Raw genomic sequence first — 23,571 nt, 5'->3', positions numbered from 1 at the left:
GCATCCCCAACAGTGAGGGGACAGGAGAGCAAACCTCTCCTGTGCCTTTGTGATGACCCTAGTGTCTGCTGCAGCAAGTCCTCCCACGTGGAATGAGCAACCTGTGCTGGGCAGCTGCCGCCCTTCAGAAGGGGCGTGGACAAGCCCGCCCTGCAGTCTCACCCGGCCCTCCTCCTTCATCTCTATTATGTGTCTGGCCTTATTGGCATTTGACCCCTAGTTTAATCAGAATCTTTAAAAGATTGATTTTCATGCTGATCTGGAGAAAAGGTTGTTCTTTGCATTTGAGAGATGTCCCAACGGTGACCTTCTCCATGACCTCTCCTTTCTCTTTAAAAAGAGATGCTGGCGGGGCTGAGACACAGAGGAGCACATTGCTGGAGGCTAAGGCAGCCTGGCCTGCAGGAGAAGGGGTCTGTAGGTGCCCAAGGAGGCAGAAGAGCCAGGGCTGGGCATCGTGGGGAGGAGAGGTCACAGGGAGGGGAGGGAACTGTGGGCGCCGGGTCCTTCAAAACCTCTGCTTGAGGGACACTTTGTATTTTTTCTCTGTTCACATTTCCTCTGCAGACCCATAGAAAAGTCTAGGAGGGTCCACAGGGCCACATCAGAAGGCGGTTCCTGGGTGGTCACGACAATTCCCTGGAAGAGTATCACCTACCCCGTGGCCACAGGATGTTTGTCTGACTGCCTTTGCCCTTGGCCTAGTAATTGAAAAATGACCCAGGAAACGTCGGCACTCTTAGCGGGGCCAATGACAGGCACATGGTACACCACAGACAATAGCGAAAAGGGATCCAAGGGACACTGCAGTCTTCCAGGCCTCTTTGCTCCCTGACTGCTGTGCCACTCTATAAAGAAAGATTAGGCTAAGTCAAACCAGAGAAGGCTCTCTGGATTCAAATAACATGAAAGATATGACTTAAATAGAACTATAAATGAATCATGAGGCCAGTCTCTTTCCATTAATGCATTCTTCCACTTGTTATATGGACACTTAGGTATTTTCTGTTGCTGATTTTACCTTATTAGGCATTGTGTGTGCAGAGCTAAGTTACACATGACAGCATTGTTGAGAAGAGGGCTCACACCACACAAATCCCTTTAGAACAAATATGAAGTATTCTGTATCCTTTCATCACTCTTTCCTTGCATTGAAAACACTTAGAACTTGGTCATCACTTACCATCTATGGAATAGATTAAATCGGACTAAATTGTTCATTTTCCAGCAGGTCATAAAAGGTTGTGAATATTTATTCAATTTATTATAATCAGCCAAATGGACTTAAAACATGTGGCAAATATCAATTCTAAATTTCTTTAACAAATCACAGGCTTTTAGTTGAAGATGGCAGATTGAACACATACCATTACCTTTGCCCCTTCTTATACTATACCAAGATAATAGTAAAGGGAGTTTTTAAAATAAGCCATAAACCCACAGGGCAAAAAGAATAGAAGAGCTCATCAGAGCAACAAAATTTTGGAAGCTGGAAAACAGAAGAATAATTGGTGATTTAGCTGGCAGTGGGGAAAATTCTAGAAGTAGGGTAACTGTGGGCCTGCAAACAGCACAAGTAAAGGACTGTTTAAGAATTTAATCTCATCATGAGTGCAATGCGCACTGTCTGGGGAATAGACATGCTTGAAGCTCTGACTCGGGGGGATGGGCGGTACATGGGCAATATATATAACCTGAACTTTTGTACCCCCATAATAAGCTGAAATAAAAAAAAAAAGAAATAAAGAGATTTAAGAAACTTTACAAAAAAAAAAAAAAAAGAATTTAATCTCCAAACCTCCTTCCTCACTTCAAGGAGCCCAGTTACTGCCCATTCCTCACCTTAATAGAAAATAAGAGATCCAGCATTTGAACAGTGGAAGTGTCAGAAAACATAGAAAACAGAGGGGAGGAAAAAATCAAATAAATAATTTACAACAAGTCCCAGAAGTTAAGGACATGCAATCTCAGAGTGAAGGGGTCCTCTGAGTATCTTTTACTGAGTGTATGCATACATACACACACACACACACACACACACACACACACACACAAAGATGTACATGAAGGCACATAATCATGAGTTTTCAGAATGCTGGAACAAAGAACAGACCCTAAAAGCTACCAGAGAGACTAAAACAGGTTGATATACAAAGGCTCAAAACCAGACTGACATTTTGTTTCTCAGCAAAAGCATGAGAAGCCAGAAGAAAATAGACTAATGCATTCAAAATTAGGGAAGAAAATTATTTCAACCTAGAAATCTGTGCCCAACCAAATTATTAATTAAAAGTGAGAAAAGAATAAAAGTTAAAATTTAGTTGTCTCAAGAAATTTACCTCCTATGCACCCTTTCTGAAAAAGCTACTGGAGCATGTATTCCACCAAAATAAGGGAGTAAACTATTGTTACCTAAAATTATGTTACAATAAACCATAATACCAAGCAACCAGAATCTCTAAAGATAATTAAAGAAAGTATCTAGAATGAATGGTAAAGGGAAATTCTAGAAGGATGGTAAAAGGAGATTCCCAAATGAAACTTTTGCAGCAGGCTTAGAGGGCAACCCAGCCAAATTGGAGCAGCTCAGAAGACTCCAGAAGAAATGCCAAAGGACAAACTGATGGGATATCTGATAATTCTGAACCTACAGAAAGGACATTATAGAGCTCTGTAACTAGAACATAGAAAATGAAACAAACAACAATAAAAAAGATAATTATCAACCACAAGGAAACTAGAACTGTGCCTAAAAGAAGATGAATCTCATTAAGCATTAATGGCTCAGCTATGAAGAGTGGTCACATAGTCATAATAAACTAAGAAAACTATTATCTAGTCAAACTTATAATATAACTATTTAGGGAAGATAGAGGGGACTAGCTAGGCAGGGCTAAAAGAGACCTAAATGCTCCTCTTCTACACTGTGAAGTCAGTGGAGAATGCTTGCAACTGAAAAACCAAATAGCTGCCATCTAAGCAGGTTATTTAGAGATATTGAGCAAATATCAGGAACAGCCAAATTAATGGAAAGTAGTTGCCTCAGAAGAGTGGGGAATTAGTGTTGATGGGACTGGAAGATGACTGTTTTTCATAATAAGCCTTCTAGAACTGGTTGCCTCTTTAAGCTCTGTGTACATGTAAGCTTAATAAAAATAAGCTATAGAAGAGCAAAACACAAATTATCCACTTAGATTTACTGCTGCAAGAAATACACCTTGCATCGTTGCGCATGCCTGCAGTCCCAGCTACTCGGGAGGCTGAGGCAGAAGGATTGGTTGAGCCCAGGAGTTGGAGGTTGCTGTGAGCTAGGCTGATGCCATGGCACTCTAGCCCAGGCAACAGAGTGAGACAGAAACCTCAAAAAAAAAAAAAAAAAAAAAGAAAGAAAGAAAGAAAGAAAAGAAAAACACACCTTGCATAGGCCTAGATGTCAAATTGGGGTGGATAGTGATATATTTTCTCTCTTTAAGTCAAATAGCTTTCAATTGTCATCAAATTTCAGTCCCAGATTCAGATTCAAACCAATTTTTCCTATACAAGTGATGAAATAGAGCACAAGAAGTTGTCAAACCAAAGAATAACTTTCTATGCTCTAGAAGGAATTTTAAAAAGGCATACACTCAAATCATTCATAATTCTACAGTAGTTATAGCAAGAACTGTGAGCATGAACTCATGTCCAGCTCTGCCTTATCTTTCTGAGACCACCATTCCCCACAACAGCAAATATTAATCCGACACTTTCTGCAAATATGGGGATGTAGAAGGGTCATCTCATTCAATCCTCACAGCAACCTCTTAAGGTTAGGCTCACCCTCATTTGCCAGCAATCTGGGCTTGGTGAAGTTGAGGGCCTTGACCAAGATGGTATTTCAGCAGTGGGGGAGAGCTGGGATTTGAACTCGGGAAGCCTAGGTCCTGTTCCCTGTCCCCACACATTATACTACAGTTCCTCAGGGAGGTAAAGATGAAAAACAGACACCTGGTTTTGATTGCCTCCCACGGTTTTGATTTTCTCCATTACTTGAAGCCATTAGAACAGGTATGTTAGAGACTGTAGACAAAGAGGGGAATAGTTGAAGGATGAGAGACAAAAAAAGCAGCAACCACAGCTAAATTTAAAAAAGCTGCTTCTAAGAGAATCAGGGTAAGTAATCCAAGCAGAAAGGAATTACTATAAGGACCATAGATATGGATATGGTGTAGATATATTCTAGGTATGGACATGTTCTAGGTGGAACAGAATCAGATAATACTGAAAGAACTTGTCCATTTGGATAGTTTAGTTGCCAAAAATAAAATAAAACACCATACAGCTAGCTCATCGGTGATTAAATGTTTCACTTTTTCACAAACATGAACACACTCATCTTCTGGGGTCTATGTGGTCTTCATTTCTCAGTCAGGGGTCTTTTATCTCTAGCTGAAGGCTGGCAACCACAGGACTCGGACCCTGAACACATTTGCTGGCAGAGAGGGACGTGTTAGCGCCTCTGCATCAAAATGAGAGTCTCTCTGCATCTGTTGGCAGGTGTCACCCCAGCCAGAGCAGGTTGATGAGAGGACAGCTCATATTCCATACGTAGCACTTTGCAAAACGACCTCAGGGAACAAAGACAAGGCACTCTGGTGAAGAGACCAGAATAGGGATCCTGGGAGAAAACTAACAGTGAGTGATTCTGCCCTTGACCTCATTAATCAATAATACAGATGGAGCAGATGACAGAAGCCCATCCGTGGGCCGATTCCTCCATCAATGCAGCCAGAGGCTCTGTTTTCCCCCTATAGCTCTAGGAATCCCTCCCAGCTGGAATTTCATCTTGATATTTCTGTTTCTATTTCTGGAGTGCATTTCTCACATTCTCTATTGAACATGCAGCTTCAGTTTCCTCCTTATAATTTCATTTAGTTTTGAGTGGCATAATGCCAAAAAGAAAAAAAAAAAAAAAATCACACTTCCCAAACAACATACTCTCCTCTCTTCTGGAATTCTGGCTCCTTCTAGGAGGCTAAAAGTGATTGTTTATGACAAAACTATATATTTTCTGTATATGGATATGTATTGTATTTCTATATATAGCCATTTATATATATGATAACATACATACAGTATATAGAGAGATAGGTGTGTATATATAATATAATATTTATGACTATTTTTCTTGATGAATAATGGAATTTGACATTGCAGGCACAGTTTGAAAGGCACAAATACCTTTAAAAAAAACCTACTGAAGCAGACAAAACACCATAATAGTAACATGACATAAAACATAAAACTGCTATCGTCTCAGAGAAATGTTGTTATTTTCACACAAATTTCATGGAAAAAGGGTTTGAAAAATCATAACATCAATTTCGTTCCAAGCTTTTGAGCTGACACAATTTCTACAGCCAATTCTCATCTCAGGAAATACAGCCACAGAATCTGGAGTTAGGATCTGGCTCTGGGTTGTCCCCGAAACAATCTGAGGACACCACACAGTACTGTTCAGACGGGCCTGACGTGGGGTTTCTTCCCGCAGGGAAGTCTTGGCGCTACCGTCTGTCTGCTCATTATTCAAGAACATTTTTTAAATATTTCTGTGCTGAGAAAAATCACTGAAATACAAATGCCTCCTGCTTTCTAGAAGTGCACTGTTGAAAATGGACAGTGATAATTGGGCTATGTAATAGGACAGTAACAAGCTTTTGCAAAATACAATGAGTTTCTGCTTATTAATCTTCCCAACCAGGAACATAAAATAAATTCATATTTTAAATTTTAATTCTTTTCCTAAGAAAACTCATTTTGAGTTCTAGTTTTGTGTGAGGAGAACAAATGACAAGTAAACAAGCTGCTACTGGAGATATATTTAAATAAAAATGAGGCCACATCAGGACAGTGCGGACGTAGAATAATCTCTTGAATGCTCTTCATTGATCTTGCTGAACAATAACCACGGATACCCATAATGACCAGAAGACGCCGTGGGACTTAGAAGAGCCTTCTCAATCATCCGCGGCATTATGTGCAGCAGTTCTCGTGTTAAATGTAAGTTATTGCCTGCGAGGTCTTCAACATGTGGTAGTTCAGAGTGTTCTCGCACACATTAGAATTCACGGGGAGTCAGCTCCGCTGCAGGGAAGAAAACGCTGGACTTGTGGTCACAGGGTTGTCGCCTGCTGTGGCCCTGGAGCCCTGCGCTTGCTCTGGGGACCAGGGGCAGGGGCGTCTGCAGTCACTGCCAGGCACTGATGTGCCAGCACCTAGCACAGCATTTACCACTAGCAAGAACTTGATACAAGTTCACCGAATAAATGTAGGGCATTTAGGGTAATTTCATTTAACCAGGTGTGTGTTAGCTTAGATTCATCCAAAAACAGACCCAGATTTGAGTGCAAATAGTTTATTTGGGGAGGTGATTCTAGGAAGCATTGGTAGGGGAGCAGTGGAGGAAGGAAGATGACCACCATGTTATGGCAGTGGGTGACGGGGGCTCAACCTAAGTGGGGACCTCTGAGAGACAGTGCAGAACATGCCCCTTCCCTTGTCTCCCACTCGGGGAGAGGGAGCTGGGGTATTGGTCCACCCACTCCCATTGGTTATTGAGGTTGAGGGTTGAACCCAGGAGTGTTCATTCCCTGGCACTTCCTACCCCAAGGGCAGAAAACATGGGCTTCAGTAACTAGGAAGAGCCCTCAGACAAAGAAATGCAGGTTTTGGCAGGTGGAAGTCAGGGCAGTGGGAACAGAACTGGTAAAGGTGAGGGGTCATGCATAGGGCACTGGCAGTGTCTGCTGTAACCAAAAACATGGGTTTACATAGTAATCCAATAATCAGAGTAAAGCATTCCCACTAGCACGCACGCACACACAACACACACACATGCAGGGTTTTGTAATCTTTAAAGTACAACCCAATCCCATTTATGTAAGACTCAAAAGCAGGCCACACTAATTCCTGCTGTTGTAAGTCAGGAATCGCGCTCTCCTTGAGGCAAGGATGGAGTCTGTAAGGGAACTCAAGGGTCTCCCAGAAGCCAGGACTCTTCTCTGTCTTGATCAGGATGCTGGTGACTAAGTGTGCTGAGTTTCCGAAATGTCGTGAGCTATACCCAGTACATGTGCACTTTTCCATGTGGTACTTCCACAACAATGTTATTCAAACAAAAATAAAACACAAATGCAATTACAATGTTAGTTATTATTAACATTACATATTAACTTGAATAGTAACTACTCCATCACAACTTGAGATTGGCTTATTAGTAAAGTTGCCAGATAAAATATAGGAAGTCCAGTGAAATCTGAATTTCAGGTACATACCAGGTGATTTTTTAATATAAGCATATCTCAAGTATGCTAAAAATATATTCATTGCTTCTTTTATTTTTATTTTATTTTTTCTTTCTTTTTTTTTTCTCTGCAACAGCTGAAGGAATTCATTGCTTCTTTGAAGTTTAAATTTAATTGGATGTCCTATATTTTTATTTGCTAAATCTAGTAATCCTATTTCTTAGATTTTGAGTATTGATTAGAATAAGTATTTTGCCTTTCTTTGGGTGAGCACAACATTGGAAGTTTAGTGATTTTGGAACAAATATTCTTAAGGTAAAAGGAAAGCTGAACCTTTTCTATATTGCCTATTTATCTCACGTTGGATGTTGACCACTGTTTTATTCTGGTTATTTGGCCTGGTTAGGGCTTTATTTTTTCTTTGTTTCTTGTTAATTGAAATATTTATAGCAGCCAAAATGTACATTATTAGTATTTTCAGGGGCATCTCTACAACACCAAACTTTTGGCTTCTCTTGGAAAAATCAGAAGGCCAGGCAGCCTGTGTCACCGTGGAGCGGCTCAGTGGCGCCCCCTTTAGGTAGGACGTGCCTTCTGCAGCTTGCGTTGCTTCCCTCTGCTCTTCCTTGCCCCCAGCTCCAAAGCCAGAGTCAGTTGCCGTTTCTCTTACTGTTTTCCTCAGACCTGACCACTTCGCTCATTTATTCTATAGAACTTAACCCTGGAGGAATATGCGTTTGCGATCCCTGACTGAAAATAATCATATTGATTAGTATCAACTATGCTGAACACAACCAGTTGCTGTTTCTTGAAAGTTCGACATAGTGCTCAGGGCTTCTTAAACATTTTCTGTGCTATGCACCCTGCAACACCCTGCAGACCCCTTTTCAGAATAATATATTAAAAGGCATAAGATAAATAACATAAAATTACTAAGAAACTGATTTATTGAAAACCAATTTTCAAACATAGAAAAATGGAGATACATTAATATATATGTTTCTTTATTACCAAGAGTCAGTAAGTTCCCTTATTATAAGCAGAGTTATTCATTCTGAAATAGTGGGGCATGAGAGAGATTCGAGATACCTGCCCAATGGCTGTAACATAGCACAAAGTGTCTTACATTTCTATTGGAGATGACATCACAGGTACTGCTAATACAATGAGATGAAATGCTAGATAGAAGTGCTCAGTAAAAATAAAGATGTAACATTTTTCTCATTCAAGTTCCCCCACACCCTAATCTAGTTTGTGGAGAGGGAAACCCTGAGGTTCTACTCCTTCTGGCATTGGGTCATTTAATTGTCCCCCGGTAGGAAGAGGACAGGAAGTGATGCAGCTGTCAGTCCACTCTGGCTGTGTTGATAAAGACTCAGGTGGAGGAGGTTGAAACTAATGGCAAAAACACTGTTTGGGACTATCTGTAGATTTCGATCATATGTGCTGTTCTTTTCATCCATTATCATAGAAAGAAACTTGGCTATGTTTATATAGTTTTGCAAGAAGAATTAAAGTGGCTCACAACATTCATTCTCTTATCTCAGACTGATAAGTGCAGAACTGGAGTCACTCCTCTGAGGACAGAATAGACACTTTCTCCACAGCTAAGTGTGTGCCTTCTGCTATTTACCCCAAGTGGTACGGGGACAGCAGTACATCAGCATCACCTGGGACCTTGTTAGAAATGCAGCTCTCAGCCCCCTATTCCAGACTTGCTGCATCAGAATCAGCATCTTAACAAGATGCCCCTGTGACTTATATGCACATTATGGTGTGAGTAATGCTTGCTTAGAGGACAGAGAATTTCAGCGTCTGAGTCACACCTATGAAGTTTGAAATACGAAGATCAAGAGGCTGGTGAGGCAGCCCACAGTAGGGGCCTCTGGGCATTATGCAGGGGGTACAGACAGCCATCTAGGACCTTTGGGCTAGGTTGCAACTCTCCTGCTTGTATGGGGTTTCTTACTTCCTCTATTCCAAGCACCAGCCCTGCATGAGACACAGGGGGAAACCGTCCCTATGTGTAATGCACAGCACCATGGCAGAACAGTCCTGCTCCCTGCAAGCTCTCCTACTCCCTCCACCGAAAAGACAGTATAAAGAACTCCAAACCAGAGTCTTACTGAATTTACTTTTAAATGTAAACCCTTCAGGTTAGTAGCCAGATATATGCAGGGGGCAAATATTTCCTCATTTTATCAATTATAAAAGCTACAAGGGCAAGCTCTAGCTTGAGGGATCATTTTGGTGTAACATACCATCATAGCACTTGGTCTCCAAAATGGTGTGAGGCTTCTCGGCCTTTAAAGAGTTGACGGAAAAGGAAGTTAATATACAGGGCTGTCCGGAAAGTATCCAGCCCTGTAATATGTTCTTGTTATATTAATAGTGGCTGGATACTTTGCAGACAGCTCTTGTATATCAAGTGAGTTCAGAGATCAGACAGCTAAGACCAGGTATTTGAGTTTAAGCTTCTGGAAGTAAGACCCTCCCTAAAACACATACACGATTACATTAGCATTTGGTGTCTATAATATCACCAGCATGCAGAAGCTGATATTTTTCATGGTGTTAGAGAGCCGGTAATGGAATCACAGGGGACGGATGCTCCATTTCCCTCTAGTCTCTCTGAAAATTAAAACGCTGAAAACAGAGGATGTAGAAAAACAGGAGGGCCAGCGATTTTCAGTTCACAGGCTTGGATATGGATTTAGAAGTTTCTGTTTCATACCTGGAAGGATCCAAGGTTCTCTGGTTTCACCGATTAACAAAGAAGAACAAAAGTTGATGGTGCACTTTCAAAATTAAGATTTCTACCTACTGTTTGACAGGGAATGGGGCTTTTGCAGTATCAGGAGCTGATCTAACTTAAAATGGTGTATGCATCCAAAGCGAATGAGGGTGACCCCCACGCACAATCAAAACCCTTCTGGGTATTTGGTGGGAGCTAGGGATTGGACAGGAAGCACCTGTCTGCTCCCAGGTGTGGGTGCAGGCCAATCTCTTCTCTTAGGAGCATACAGTGATATTTTTACTCCAAAAAATACTGGTTGCTATATCTATGTGCTCATCTGGCTCCAGTTGATCTTCAGACAATCTATTTTAAGTAATTTCTATGACTCAGGGTAGGGAGAGCAGGTGACATTCATGAGCCAATTCTGCATCCAGGGCAAACTGAACACAAGAATATTTCCTTTAATGTATGCTTGTGAGAATATTTCCCCTTGCATTAAAGAAATTGAGAATTAAAACATGGTAACACATCAATAACACATCTAGGCTTGATCCGTGTTAAACAATAAAGCAGAGAGCTGAGGGAACTGGGAGACGAAGGCAGCCAATAAATCAACCACCCAGCAAAGAACCCTTCCCCAAAGAGCTGAATATATTTTAGCTAAAAACCTGGGGAGAGGTTACATGATCTAATTATTTATGTTAATTTTTCAGTTTGTGGACGAAGACCATATAAGTGGAGAGCAGTTAGTACCTTAGCTGTTCACAGGACCAGAAATGTAATCAAATTGCAGTGTGGAAAGTACAGTGGTAGGGATATGGGCTTATGTAGTGCAGAGGGAGCTGAGACAGGGAGAATGGGCTCCATGAGCAGCCTCCTCACTCTCATTCCCCCCAACCTGTTACAGTGCATGGCCTGGAGGCCCGAGCTTCTCTCCACCTTCACCCTTACCATGCTCTTCCTTATTTCACCTGGAATGGTGATATTTACCCACACCAGACCCTCAGCGATGTGTAAGGGTCCGTGCAAAAACATATGAGAAGATCTAGAATTCTGGAATGAAAAGGAATACTGTGCATGTATACATTAGGAACAAAGCATTTGCAAACAGTGGCTTTAACTGCAGCACCCTATCTCACCCCTAGGAAAGAAAAGACCTCTCTGAATGATTTGGGGCCTTCAGGGTCCTCCTGTCTCCCAGGAGGTCAGGGGCTACATTTAAAAATTGATTCTTACAGGCCAAACACTGTGCCAAGCACTTTCTGTGCCCTTTTTTCTTAGAATCTTCTAATAGTCTCATTTCACAGATGAGTAAACTAAGGCTTAGTGAGATTCACAGCATGACCCTTTTGTCTTTCAAGACTGGAGGTACAATTTGTGTAGATGTGCATGACACATGCAACCAAATGCACCTTTAGAAAAGTTGTCTTAAACATTTTATGATTGTGTTTCTTTTGTTTGAAGGAAAATATATTTAAATTTTCTTGCCAATCCTTCTGTCCCATTTAAAACTCCAGACAATGACAAGATTTTACCAACCTTGTGCCTAAGGTAAAAGTGAAGCTATATGACCTCTAAGGCCAAGCCATAAAAGGCTATATGGCTTCTACCTATTCTCTGGGGACACTGGCATTTGGAGCCCGAGCTCCCATTTAAATCGTCTGACTACCCTGAGGGTGCTCTCCCGTGAAGAAGCACCAGCCACGGGGAGAGGCCACATGTAGGTCTGGCCCATAGACCCAGCTGAGGTCCTAGTTGACAGCCAGCGTCAGCCACCAGTCACGTGAGTGAACAAACCTTCAGATGATTCAGCCCCAGCCTCTGAGTCTTCCCAGCTACAAAATTAAGCCCGACAATTCCATACCTCTTGTTTTATACTGGGGGCACTCTCAAGGTAAATTTTTATCACAAATATAAAAGGGATATTAAAACAGATCTATTTTATAAGCAGAGGCAACACTGCAGGCGTGTGGAACTCTGAGTTAATCCTAAGGAATATACGAAATGCGCTGTGACTGCTCAGAATCTCATGCACAGCAATGGGGTTTCCGTGGCTGTTGTGCAGGACTGGAGAGTGCCGGGTGTCTCTCCTTTCTGAGTACCTGGACACGCACCAGCCTCACGGGGCACAGCAGGATGGGGCAGTGGTCTCAACCCCCGCTGTATGTTGGAATCACCTGGGGGTGTTTTTAACAATCCCCGTGGCCAGGCCACAGCCCAGCTCAGCTAAACCAGAATCTCTGGGGGTTGGGCCCAGGCATGAGGATTTCATAAATCTCCTAGGTGATTCCAACATGCAGCCAAGGTTGAGGACCATGACCTCCCTGAGACAGTCTAATTCAGAAGGTCTAGGGCGGGCCCAGCAATCTGTATTTATCAAACAGACCCAGGTCATGCTTACAATGGGTTAAGTTGGGTGATCACTAGCAAGCAGCCAGCCACGTGGGTTCTGCAGTTATTCAGACCTGGTTCAGAATATAAATGGTACTTAAGGGTCTATGATGAGAAACATCTGTCCCCTGCTTCACCCCTCCTATGTCCCAGCAATATACATTTTTGGGTCTTTTGGTTCTTGTTTATATAATGCCAACTAAAAGAATCATAATGAATCTTTCTAGATTTATCTACTATAGATATCAGCTATTAAATCCCACTATGAAAAATGAAGATTTAGCTAATTTATATTACTCCCTGCATCCTCTTACACCCCTAATATATTTGATAGTTATGTAATAATTATGAGGGCTAATGTATCTTTGAAGGTTCCCCCTCCATTGCATATTCCATTAGCTTTCAGGAGTATCTCTGGAGTCCGTACCAGGCAGAACAAGGATGTTGATATCACTTCCTTCCAGCCTCCTTCTCACCCCACTTGGTGCTTTTAATCTTCTCTCAGATACAACTTGATTTTTACCTTGTCAATATTAAAAACATTTACATTCTAGTCTATTGCCATCTTTCAGTTGTCTATGCTTTATCTAAGGGTTGACTCTGGATAAATGATAACTAGCAATTATATTATTACTACTAGTAAGTGAATATTCCTCACTGGAGAGCCAAAGTGTGTGCTAAGAACATTTCTTATGGGTTCAATGTTATGACCCAGTTGCTATTCAAAAGGGTAGGTTCTTATATTAAGATAAAATAGAGTGTATTATCTGAAACATCATCCTTAAAAAAAATTATGCTTTATGTCTCTCAAGTCTCTATTTTGGTCGTCACCATATCAAAAGGACTATTTTGGTCCTTTTCATGATTCCTTTTTTATATTTTGGAAGTCACTTTTAAATTTTTTAAAAAGAATGTCTTTTTTACTAATTTTTTTTTTCATAGCAGCTTGTTCTTCTTTTATGGCTTCAATATCCTTGTGAAGCTCTCTGAGGATACTAATTAAAACTTTTAAAAAGTTGATTTCTATTACTGGAATTATCTTTGGTCACTTGGTAGGCAGCTGTTCTGTTTACTCATTTTGATCTTTCCTTTGGGAAGGATCCTCGAATGCCTGGCCATCTCCAGAAGCGTGCTCATACGAATGGAGCAGTGGCTGAGATGAGGATGTGGCAACTAGCACGAGTGTCCTTTGCAGGTGCCCAGGCCTTCTTGCCCAGATTCCTCTGGATGGGAAGGCCGACGGCCGGCTCTGTGAAGGTAAATAGGATGTGCAGACAGGCAGGCTTCCCCTTAGGGGGCGTGGTCAGTATTGCAGGCTCAGGGCTTCTAAAAGCCAAAATTAAGAGGCAATGTCATACTTGACTGTGCCTGTCTCCCAGTCAGACTCCTGTAGGACATTGGACATTGGAAAGGTTCAGAGATACCTCTGTGGTTTCTCTCACAGTCACAAACCTCCCTAGATACATCTTAATTTGCTTTAAACACCATTTTTTTTTTCTGGCCCTGCCTTGGGAAAGCCACTAGCCAGTGGACAGTGATGAGAAAGGACCAACTGATTCACCTTTTTCCGTGGTATGGAGGTTTTCAATCAGGGTCACAAATCCGTTGACACTCCTATCATCAAGAGTTGGGCATCTATGTCCCCGCGTCTTGAATAAGGGTGGATGTGTGGCTTTGTGAGCAATAGAGTATGACAGAAGTGGTGTTATGTGACTCTTGAGGCCAGGTCACAAAAGGCCTTACAATATCTACCTTATGTTCTGGAATACTCACTCTCAGAGTCCTAAGCTGCCATGAAAGTACCTAATACTCTGAGGCTGCCATGATGTGAGGAAACCCAAGCCACAAGGGACCACACCAAGGTGCTCCAGATGAAGTCCCAGCTGAGCCCCACCTACAAGTGCCCCCAGTCCAGGCACCAAACATGTGAGTAAAGAATCTTCCAGATGATTCCAGCCCCATCCATTCCACTACCTCCGGCTATTCCAGTATTTCCAGTGGAGTCCCTAGACATTGTAGAATAGAGATAAGCCATCCCTGCTCTGCTCTGTGCAAATTCCTAGACCACAGACTCATTAAGCACAATTAACTGGTGGTTGTTTTAGACCACTAAGTTTGGAGTGGTGAGTTACACAGCAGTAGATTCCTGGGGCACAAAGGTAGCCCTTTAATTACACTGATTAGTCCTCCATCAATCTACTCACATGACACATCTCTTTTGATTCTGTGCCAGAAGCTCTGAGAGCTCCTCTAGGATTCATGTCTCTCATCGCCACTTGGACTCTTTCCTGTGTGTGTTCTAGAGTGAAGATTTCCACCCTCTGGATCAGTCGCATCTTATTTTTGTCCTTTAAATTCATTAAAATTTCTAGGCCACTCTTGGTATGCCTTCCTGGTCTCCGGGTAAAAATGGATTCATCGCTTTTGTGTATCATGGCTGTTATTTCAAGGAGTTTGTAGACAAGGGAGGTAAATGTTCCTTCTGAGAACCACCTTTGGGCCCTTCAGAGAAGGAGACAGATCGCTCAAAAATGGGTACATTTCACAGGCACTGATGAATTAGAAATAGGCTATGGCTATGAGGTATCACATGTACAAATATGAAAAATATAGTCAAGTGTCTTTTTTCTAAGTCCCCACGCCATGAAGTTGATTAGATTAATTTTCTTCTATCTTGGTTGAGTGACATTTTATTGATTGACTTTGAAATGAAAAATTTGAAGTATAATTTATAAGCAATAAAATGTGGTATGCCCATGTAACCACTACCACAGTCAAGATATGGACCACTTCTGTCACCAGAAAAGCATTCCCAGTTGCTTCTGGTCAATCACCCCATCTATCCCCACCCAGTCTACCACTGACTTGCTTTCTATCACCATGGATTAATTTTTACTGTTCCAGAACTTCATATAAGTGGAATCACACAGTCTGTATACTTTTGCATCTGCTGTTTTCACTCAGCTTACTTTTGAGCTTCCTCTAAGTTGTTTATCAATAATTCGTTCTTTTGCTATTGCTGAGCGGTATTACATTTGTTCATCTATTTACTTATTGATAGATATCTAGGCTGTTACCAGTTTTGAGGTGTTATTACTAAAATCTCTATGAACATTTTGATACAAGTCTTTTGATGAACACCATGCAGGTGTTTTAGATCTATTAATATATATTCAAACGCCCTTTGTTTCCTTGTTAAAGGGACTAGAGTCTTGCCAGCAGAATTTCTGGTGCCAGCTATGCAACTAGAATCCATAAATGAGAAAACTCTGGCTCCCAGGAGTTGGAGGGAATGAGCTAACCATATCAAAAGTGGTCTGTGAAAAATCAAAGCCAGCATTACTGAACTGAAAAAGTTGACTCAGGCATGCTTTGTTAATAAGCATTTGAAAGAGGTAGGCAGCTTCCCTTTAAGTAGCACATAAACCACTGCTACCAGGAGCAAAACCTGAAAATGCTTCCCCTTTGACTGGTGATGTCTCGTACTGAGGAATGGCCGTGCCTATAAAAATATTGCTGAGTAGGGAACTTGGAAGGAAACAGAAGGCACAGAAAGCTGTTTTTTTTCTTAAACACATGTGAACTATTTTATAGCAGATATAAAAAGAGGTGGGAGGGGATACTGGACAACTTCCTGTAAAAACAGTAACAGCAGCGGCATTTTATTGAATATTTATGAATGCCAGGCATCATCCTAAGGACTTTTCTCCGAATGCTTTAATTAATTTAATTTGCACGCAACTCTTCAAGATAGGTGCTTGTCAGGGGCTGAGTTGTGTCACCCCCAAATTCATAAATTGTCATCCTCACCTGTAATAACCTCAGAATGTGACTGTATTTGGAAGTAAGATCTTTAAAGAGGCAATTAGGTTAAAATGAGGTCGTTACGGTGGGCCCTAATCTGATATGACTGGCATCCTTATGAGAAGAGGAAATTTGGACCCAGATATGTGCAGGTGGAGGGGACAGGGAGAAGATGGCCAGCTAAAAGCCAAGGAGAAAGGTTTCAGAAGAAACAAACCCCGCCAATACATTAATCTCGAACTCCTAGCCTCCAGAAGTGTGAAAAAATAAATTTCTGTTATTTAGCCGCCCAGTCTTTGGTACTATATTATGGCAGCCCTAGCTGACTGATGACGTGTTACACAGTATTATCTCCATTGTACAGACGTGGACAACCAAGGGTCATGGTAAATTGCTAAATTTGTATATGCCCAGGAATGGAGCCAGATGAATGACTCAAAAGTCCTTGTTTGTAAGCATTATATATAAACTAAGGCATGGTGGCTCACGCTTGTAATCCTAGCACTCTGGGAGGCTGAGACAGGAGGATTGCTTGAGCTCAGGAGTTCGAGACCAGCCTGAGCAAGAGAGAGATCCTATCTCTACTAAAAATGGAAAACAAAAAAATTACCCCAGAGTCGTGGTGGCTGTAGTCCCAGATAATTGGAAGGCAGAAGCAAAAGGATTGCTTGATCCCAGGAGTTTGAGGTTGCAGTGAGCCACAATGACACCACTGTACTCTATCCAGGGTGACAAACAAGCAAACAAAAAACACCTATATGTTTTCTTCAAGGCATAAAAGTAAAATGGAAGGTGGGTTCCTATCCTGTGAGAGTTCACAACTCACTGTGAAGACAAACTCCTGCATGGGGGAAGTTTGGTCCATGCCATCGAAGCCAAACAGAGCCAGACTGAGAATTTTTTAAAAGACTGTCTAGGATGGGGAGCCCAGGGACTTTCAACACACCAGATCTGTTGTCAGGGATGCCCAGCCTGCAGCACAATTTTTCTTCACCCCTGCAGTAAGCTCTGGAGTGATGTAAAGGATGTGTCTGATGCTCCCCAGCCTGGTGTGGGCTGCTGAGTAATGGCCCCCCAACTATGTCCGCATCCTAATCCCCAGAACCTGAATATATCTTAGTTTACATAGTAAGAGAGACTTTGTAGGTTGATTGAGTTAAAGGTCTTGAGATGGGAGGTTATCCTGGGTTATCTGGGCAGGCTTTAGGTAATCACAAGGGTCCTTGTAAGTGGGGGACATGATGATGGAAGCAAGAGGCTGGAAGGGGCCACAAGCCAAGGAATGTAGGTGGCCTCGAGAAGCCAAAAAAGGCAAGGAAACAAATTCTCCCCAGAAGCTTCCAGCAGGAACACAGACTTACTGACACCTTGATGTTAGACTTCCAACCTCCAGAACTGTAGGAGAATCCATGTGGATTGTTTTAAGCCCCTAAGTTTCTGGTAATTTGTGATAGAGGCAACAGGAAACTAACACACCTGTCCTGCTGCAGGACTCCGTGTGCTGCCGCCCTCCACCAACTCCATACACGGTAAGCCAAGGGCACAGTTCCAGTGCCTGTCCTAAGGTAAGAGGCTGTGGCCACTGGGGCCCCAAAGCCCTGCAGTCCAGGCTGTGCATGGGAGTGAGTGTCTTCAATGAATCTACCGTATCATAGCAACCCTGTGCAGGTTCACGTGGTTACTCCCATTTTCCAGAGAAGGAAATGGAAGCTTAGAACAGCAAAGGGACTTGCCCAAGGTCCCAAGGTTGACAGTGGCAGAGTCAGATTCAGACCCACATTTCCCAAAGTCTGCCCACATTTTTTTGCCTTTTAAAAAATTGTGGTTACACACACACACACACACACACACACACACAATTTTTGACTTACAATGGTTTGACTTATGTTTTTTTTTTTACTTTACAGGGTGCAAAAGTGCTATGCAGTCAGTAGACACTGTGCTTCCAATTTTGAATTTGATCTTTTCCTGGGCTAGTGATATGTGGTACGATACTCTCTCGTGATACTGGGCAATGGCAGTAAGCCACAGCTCCCAGTCGGCCACGCGATCATGAGGGTAAACAACTGATAGGTTAGGTTTATTAAATACATTTTTGCCTCATGATATTTTCAACTTATGATGAGCTTATTGGAATGTAACCTCATTGTAAATCAAGGAGCTTCTGTACTCTCTAAAAAAAGAAAAATTGGAAGGGTTGATGTATTTTGGCTTTATTTTAGACTTTCCATGATGAATATGTCCTTCCATTACTTTGCAAAACAATACAATGTTTTGACTCATCTTTCACATTTTATAATAAAATACTTACACTCCATGTTCCACACTACACTGACATGGTCACGGTGATTATGTTCTATGTAATGAAGGCAGTTGTCAATGTAATTTTTTGGCTTTTATTCCCAAGCAGCTAACGTGTTCCATCCACATGATTAACTCCTTGAGGGCCAGCACCTAAGTTCCAAGAGGCTGTTTTCAGAGCATCATCCATTGAGGCCCATCCCTCCTTGCTGTGTGAGTTCTGGGGCCTGTTTTCGTTCTTAGGGAATGCCTGCCTCACCAGCCCCATGTACAAAGCTAGTCCTTTTCCACTGTAGCCTGATTAGATACATTAAAAATCTTTTCAGCTTAATGGAGTTTAGCTTATGTCATAGCTATGAAAATGAAGTTAAAGAAGAAAATGAGGTTTCATATATTGCTGAGTCAAATGGATGAGAATGACTGTAATCCTGTTGCAGAAAAGAACACCTTTTAGCTAAAGAATATGTGGGGCCAGCTATATTTTGTTACTGTCTGGAATTCCATTCTAGAACTAGAATTTGGATCCTTTTCTTTCTCCAATGGTCTACTTGATTCTAACTTGTTATTTAACTTCACCATCAGAATGTCTTTCAAAACCAAGCCAGAATTATGTGGTCAGCAGAAGTGGCAGATGACCTGAGGATTCCAGTAATTGACTCAGCAAATTCATGTCACATGTCTCAAGTCATTTGGGTCACTCAAGTCAAACATGGAGGGACCTCACGAGTATTTGGGTGGCTTCTTGTTGTCATAAAACTTACTGTTATTAATATTATAATTGGACAGAAATATTCAAAGTCACAAGCTGTTTTAATCTTATTGAATATTTTCTGACTTTGTGTAATGCTTTAACCTGTGATTCTCTCCCTCATGCCCATCTGGACAACTTTACTGAATGGAAGCTCTCGTGAATATAAACCAAAGTGCTTTTCACAGGGTCTCTTGTTCCGTAAACCTCTGAGATTATTTCTCCCTACTCATCAACAATTTATAGTTATTTTTATACTTATGTAATTTAAATTCTATACCAGAATTAAGTGGTTATGCACCAACATTACAATACTATAGGACTCTATTTGTCTATGTATTTATTTTTATCAGAAAGCTTCATATTTGTATATATTTTTGTGCTTCTATCTAGCATCCTTTTGTTTCAACTTAAGGACTCCCTGTAATATTTATTGTAGGGCAAGTCTAGTGGTGATGAACTCCCTCAGCTTGTGTTTATCTGAGAAAATCCTCATTTCCCATTCATTATTGAAGGACAGCTTTTCTGCATAATATTCTTGGTTGGCAGTTTTTTTTTCCTTTTAGCACTTTGAATATATCATGACACTTTGAATATATTTTCCCACTTTGAATATATTTTCCCTTCTGAGGGAGAAGCTATATGTTGGGAGTTTTCTTCTGGCCTGTAAGGTTTCTGGTGAGAAATTCATTGATGATCTTATGGATTCTCTCTTGTATGTGACAAGTTGCTTTCCTCTTGCTGCTTTCAAGATTTGCTGTCTTTAATTTTTACAGTTTGATTATAATGTGCCTTGGTGTAGGTCTCTTTGGGTTAATCACGGTTGGAGTTCTTTGAGCTTCTTGAATTTGTATGTCCATTTTCTTCCTCAAATTTGGGAAGTTTTTGGTCATTATTTCTTCAAATAGTCTCTCTACCCTTTCTCTCCCTCTTCTCCTTCTAAAACTCCCATAATGCACATATTGGGAAACTTGATGGTCTCTTAATCGCTCTTCACTTTTCTTCATTCTTTTTTCCTTTTTGCCCCTATGACTTGATAATTTCAAGTGACCTGTCTTCAAGTTTCTGATTCTTTCTTCTATTGGGTACAGTCTGTTTTTTATCTCCTCTGGTGAAATTTTCAGTTCAGCTATTGTATTCTTCAGCTCTAAAATCTCTGTTTGGCTCTTTTTTATAGTTTCTCTCTCTTTGTTGATACTCTCATTTTGTTCATACATTGTTTTCCTGATTTCATTTAGTTGTCTGTGTTCACTTTTAGCTCACTGAGCATCTTTATGATAGTTATTTTGAATTCTTTGTCAGGTGATTCACAAATCTTTGTTCTTTAGGGTCAGTTATTGGAAATTTACTTTGTTCCTTACATAAAGTCATGTTTTCCTGTTTTTTGTATGTCTTGCGATGTTTTGTTGAGATTTGGGCATTTGAAAAAACGGCCACCTCTCCCAGTCTTTACAGGCTGTTCATACAGGGGAACACCTTCACAAATCAGCCCCACTAGAGATTCTATGATCCTCTCAAACCTTTCCTGAGGCTGTTTCTTCTTTGGGCTGTGGGTCTGATCTCCCAGCTGAAGATGTTTGCCTGTTTCTTCTCAAAAGTTCCCCATGATGATGCCTGTCTGCAATACTGTAATCTCTTTGGTGCTATGGCAACTTGAGGATGGCCTTGGTTCTCAGTAGCTCCCAGTCATCCAAAGTGTGCTACTGTCTTTTCCATATGCTTTCTGTCAGGCAAAACAGAAACCAGTCCCTTGGATATCACCTGAAAAAGTCAGACATTGAGTGCATGTTCTGCCCTTTTCTTTCTCTCCTGATGGAGAAGCTATGTATTGGGAGTTTTCTCACAATCATGGCATGTTGTGCTGGGAGGGAGATGGAATATGATGAATAAGTGAAATGAATGTTCTTACCCCCTCCAATGTGCCCTCTCTTGACCTTGTGGTTACCTGGGGTGCTGTAACCTGTCAACTGGTTTCTGAAGTTTTCACAAAAGTCATCTGGTCCATACCTTATTAAGTTGATGTCTCCATGGGGAAGGTCCTGGGGCTTGCCATCTTGCCATCTTGCTGACATCACTAATGCTCTTTCTACTCCCCACTTTTATAGGTTGAGAATATTTCCTTAAGGTATCTATTCTGCTTGGCAGTTGATTAAAATTTTTCTCAAAGTTACTTTAAATTTGTTTCTACTTGTGCTAATACACATCTTCTTATGAAATCCTTGTCACTTATCAATACTCAGTGTTAATACTTGTTCAATGAATATGACAGCTATGTGCTTCACAAATCACTCAACTGCACATTCTTCTTAAGGGAAGGCAATGTGGTGTTCCTTCCTCTACTAACTAATGTAGTAGAACAGTTAAAATAATGTTGGTCAGACATGGATTATTCTTTTGTCTTGCTTCTCACAGCTTTCTTTATCTATTTTATCCTAATCTCCCTGGCCCCAGGATATTTCCTCATTTTCATTCTGTGCCCTTTTCTCCATCCTCAACCATCTGCCAAGTAAACATAAGAGTTAGGGCTCCTTTATGTCCATAGAACTTATAAGTAGCCTTAGACTTCCCGCACGCAGAGTGGTCAAGAAACATGTTAGGCTTATGAGTGCTGAAACTAATTAAAGAACTTCTCTCTTTCTCACAAAAGACCAAATCTTACATGTTGGAGATACTATGGAGATAGTGGGAGAATCAAGAAACTAAAGAATTTAAACATAATGGAATAACAATATTTTTATGTGTTAAAATGGGGTAGCTGAGAAGAATGGCTCAGATAACTGCATTCAGATAGTAGGCACATCTTTGAATAGAACGGATCCCCAAATGGGTGCTTTCCTTTCATCAGACCTTTCCTAAGTGCCTGTTACATGCAGATGGCTCACTGACATGGCTCATTCCTGCTTTGCAGATAATAAGGGAGTCTACTGGGCTTCATTCCTGGTCAATCGATAGATGTCCAGTAGGTCAGCGATTTCCTACAGTTTGTATAGCTTTATAGGAAGAGTCCTCAGTTAGAAGTGGGGGGATCCAGGTTCTTGTCCAAGTTTTCCCCCAAGACTTCTTGTTGTGACTTCTTTGAAGTATTTGACTGGCTCTATGTGACAGTCCATATTCATTTCAAAAGCGGGTGAGGAATGCTCAAATAGGCATATTGCTAGTAATTGAAATATCCGAAGCCGGCTTAGTAGAATTGAGGTCATTCTCATTAGGTCATTAACACTTTTTCCTCCACATTTGCACTATTCATTCTTACTCCTAGTGCTTGGGGGTTAGAATGTTTGTGAGATGGAGAACGGCCATCAGAGTCATTTTATATTATTCAGGTTGGGGTACATACAGAGTGCTGGCATTGAGGAAAACAGATTTCCAAGGAAGCCTTAATGACTTGAGCTAAATGTCTCTTGCATTTTCCTGGGAAGATCTACTTAGAACCTAGGAGGACCCAGGTCCTCCAACAAAATATTCACTTACTCTTGAAATAGTTGCATAGTTACCCTAAAGGTGGATTTTATTCTGTTCAATTCAACACCCAGTTTTTGTCCCAACTATAAGAAAAGTACAAAAATAGGTGTTTTTGAGAAAAATATTGGAATTTCTAACTTCCTCTCTATGTAACTTATGTCACAGCTTTTCCATCAGGAAAAGTGACATGAAGGATATTCTTGCTTGGCTTCCCTCTTATCCTGGAACTTAGGCAAGGTGCTTCACTGTTCAGAGCCTCGGATTTCTCCGCTGAAGCATAGAAGTGATAATCCACCTCCTTTTGGACTGACATGAGGATGGACAGGATAATGTCAAGTCTTACTGTGGAGTCTGGGGTATAGTGTCCTTTCTATCTTCACTCTGATGGATTTTTATTGAACTCAGTGACTATAACAAGTTGAAAATTAACATTTTACAAATGAAAATAATATTATAATAATTATTCCTCAAACAAATTCATAGACAAACTACAAAGTTATGGTCTGGGGGACTAAACTTAGGGAAAATAAATAAACTATGCCCTTAGATAAATAGCAAGAAAAATAGTATTCAGTAAAGGCAGAAAAAGGGACAATCCCAAAGAAATATGAATCAAATGAATAGATTTAAAATGCCTGAAGTAAGAGAGAGTGTTGCATTAAAACTCATGGTGGGATGAAATGGAATACTGGGACTTCATGGAGTAGACATGTATTTTAAGGAATTATCACTTGCATTCACTTGTGGCCAACTGTTCTTGAATAAATATACCTCAGTAGGGATAAATGACAAAATATAAGTCTGTAGTCACTTTGGCTCCCAGAAAGAATGAAACTGCAGAAACTTGG

General features: G+C 41.1%; 1 protein-coding gene across 1 annotated transcript in view; it reads right to left on the bottom strand.

The window, feature by feature from the left end:
* Window positions 1-23,571, bottom strand: part of SLC24A3 (solute carrier family 24 member 3) — a 461,900-nt gene that overhangs the window by 59,893 nt on the left and 378,436 nt on the right. The gene's annotated exons all lie outside the window — the stretch shown is intronic.

This window comes from Eulemur rufifrons, chromosome 20 (assembly GCF_041146395.1).
Source record: "Eulemur rufifrons isolate Redbay chromosome 20, OSU_ERuf_1, whole genome shotgun sequence".
Classification (NCBI taxonomy): Eukaryota; Metazoa; Chordata; class Mammalia; order Primates; family Lemuridae; genus Eulemur; species Eulemur rufifrons.
Note: the sequence above shows the minus strand (reverse complement) of the source record. Positions and strands in the feature narration are given on the sequence as shown.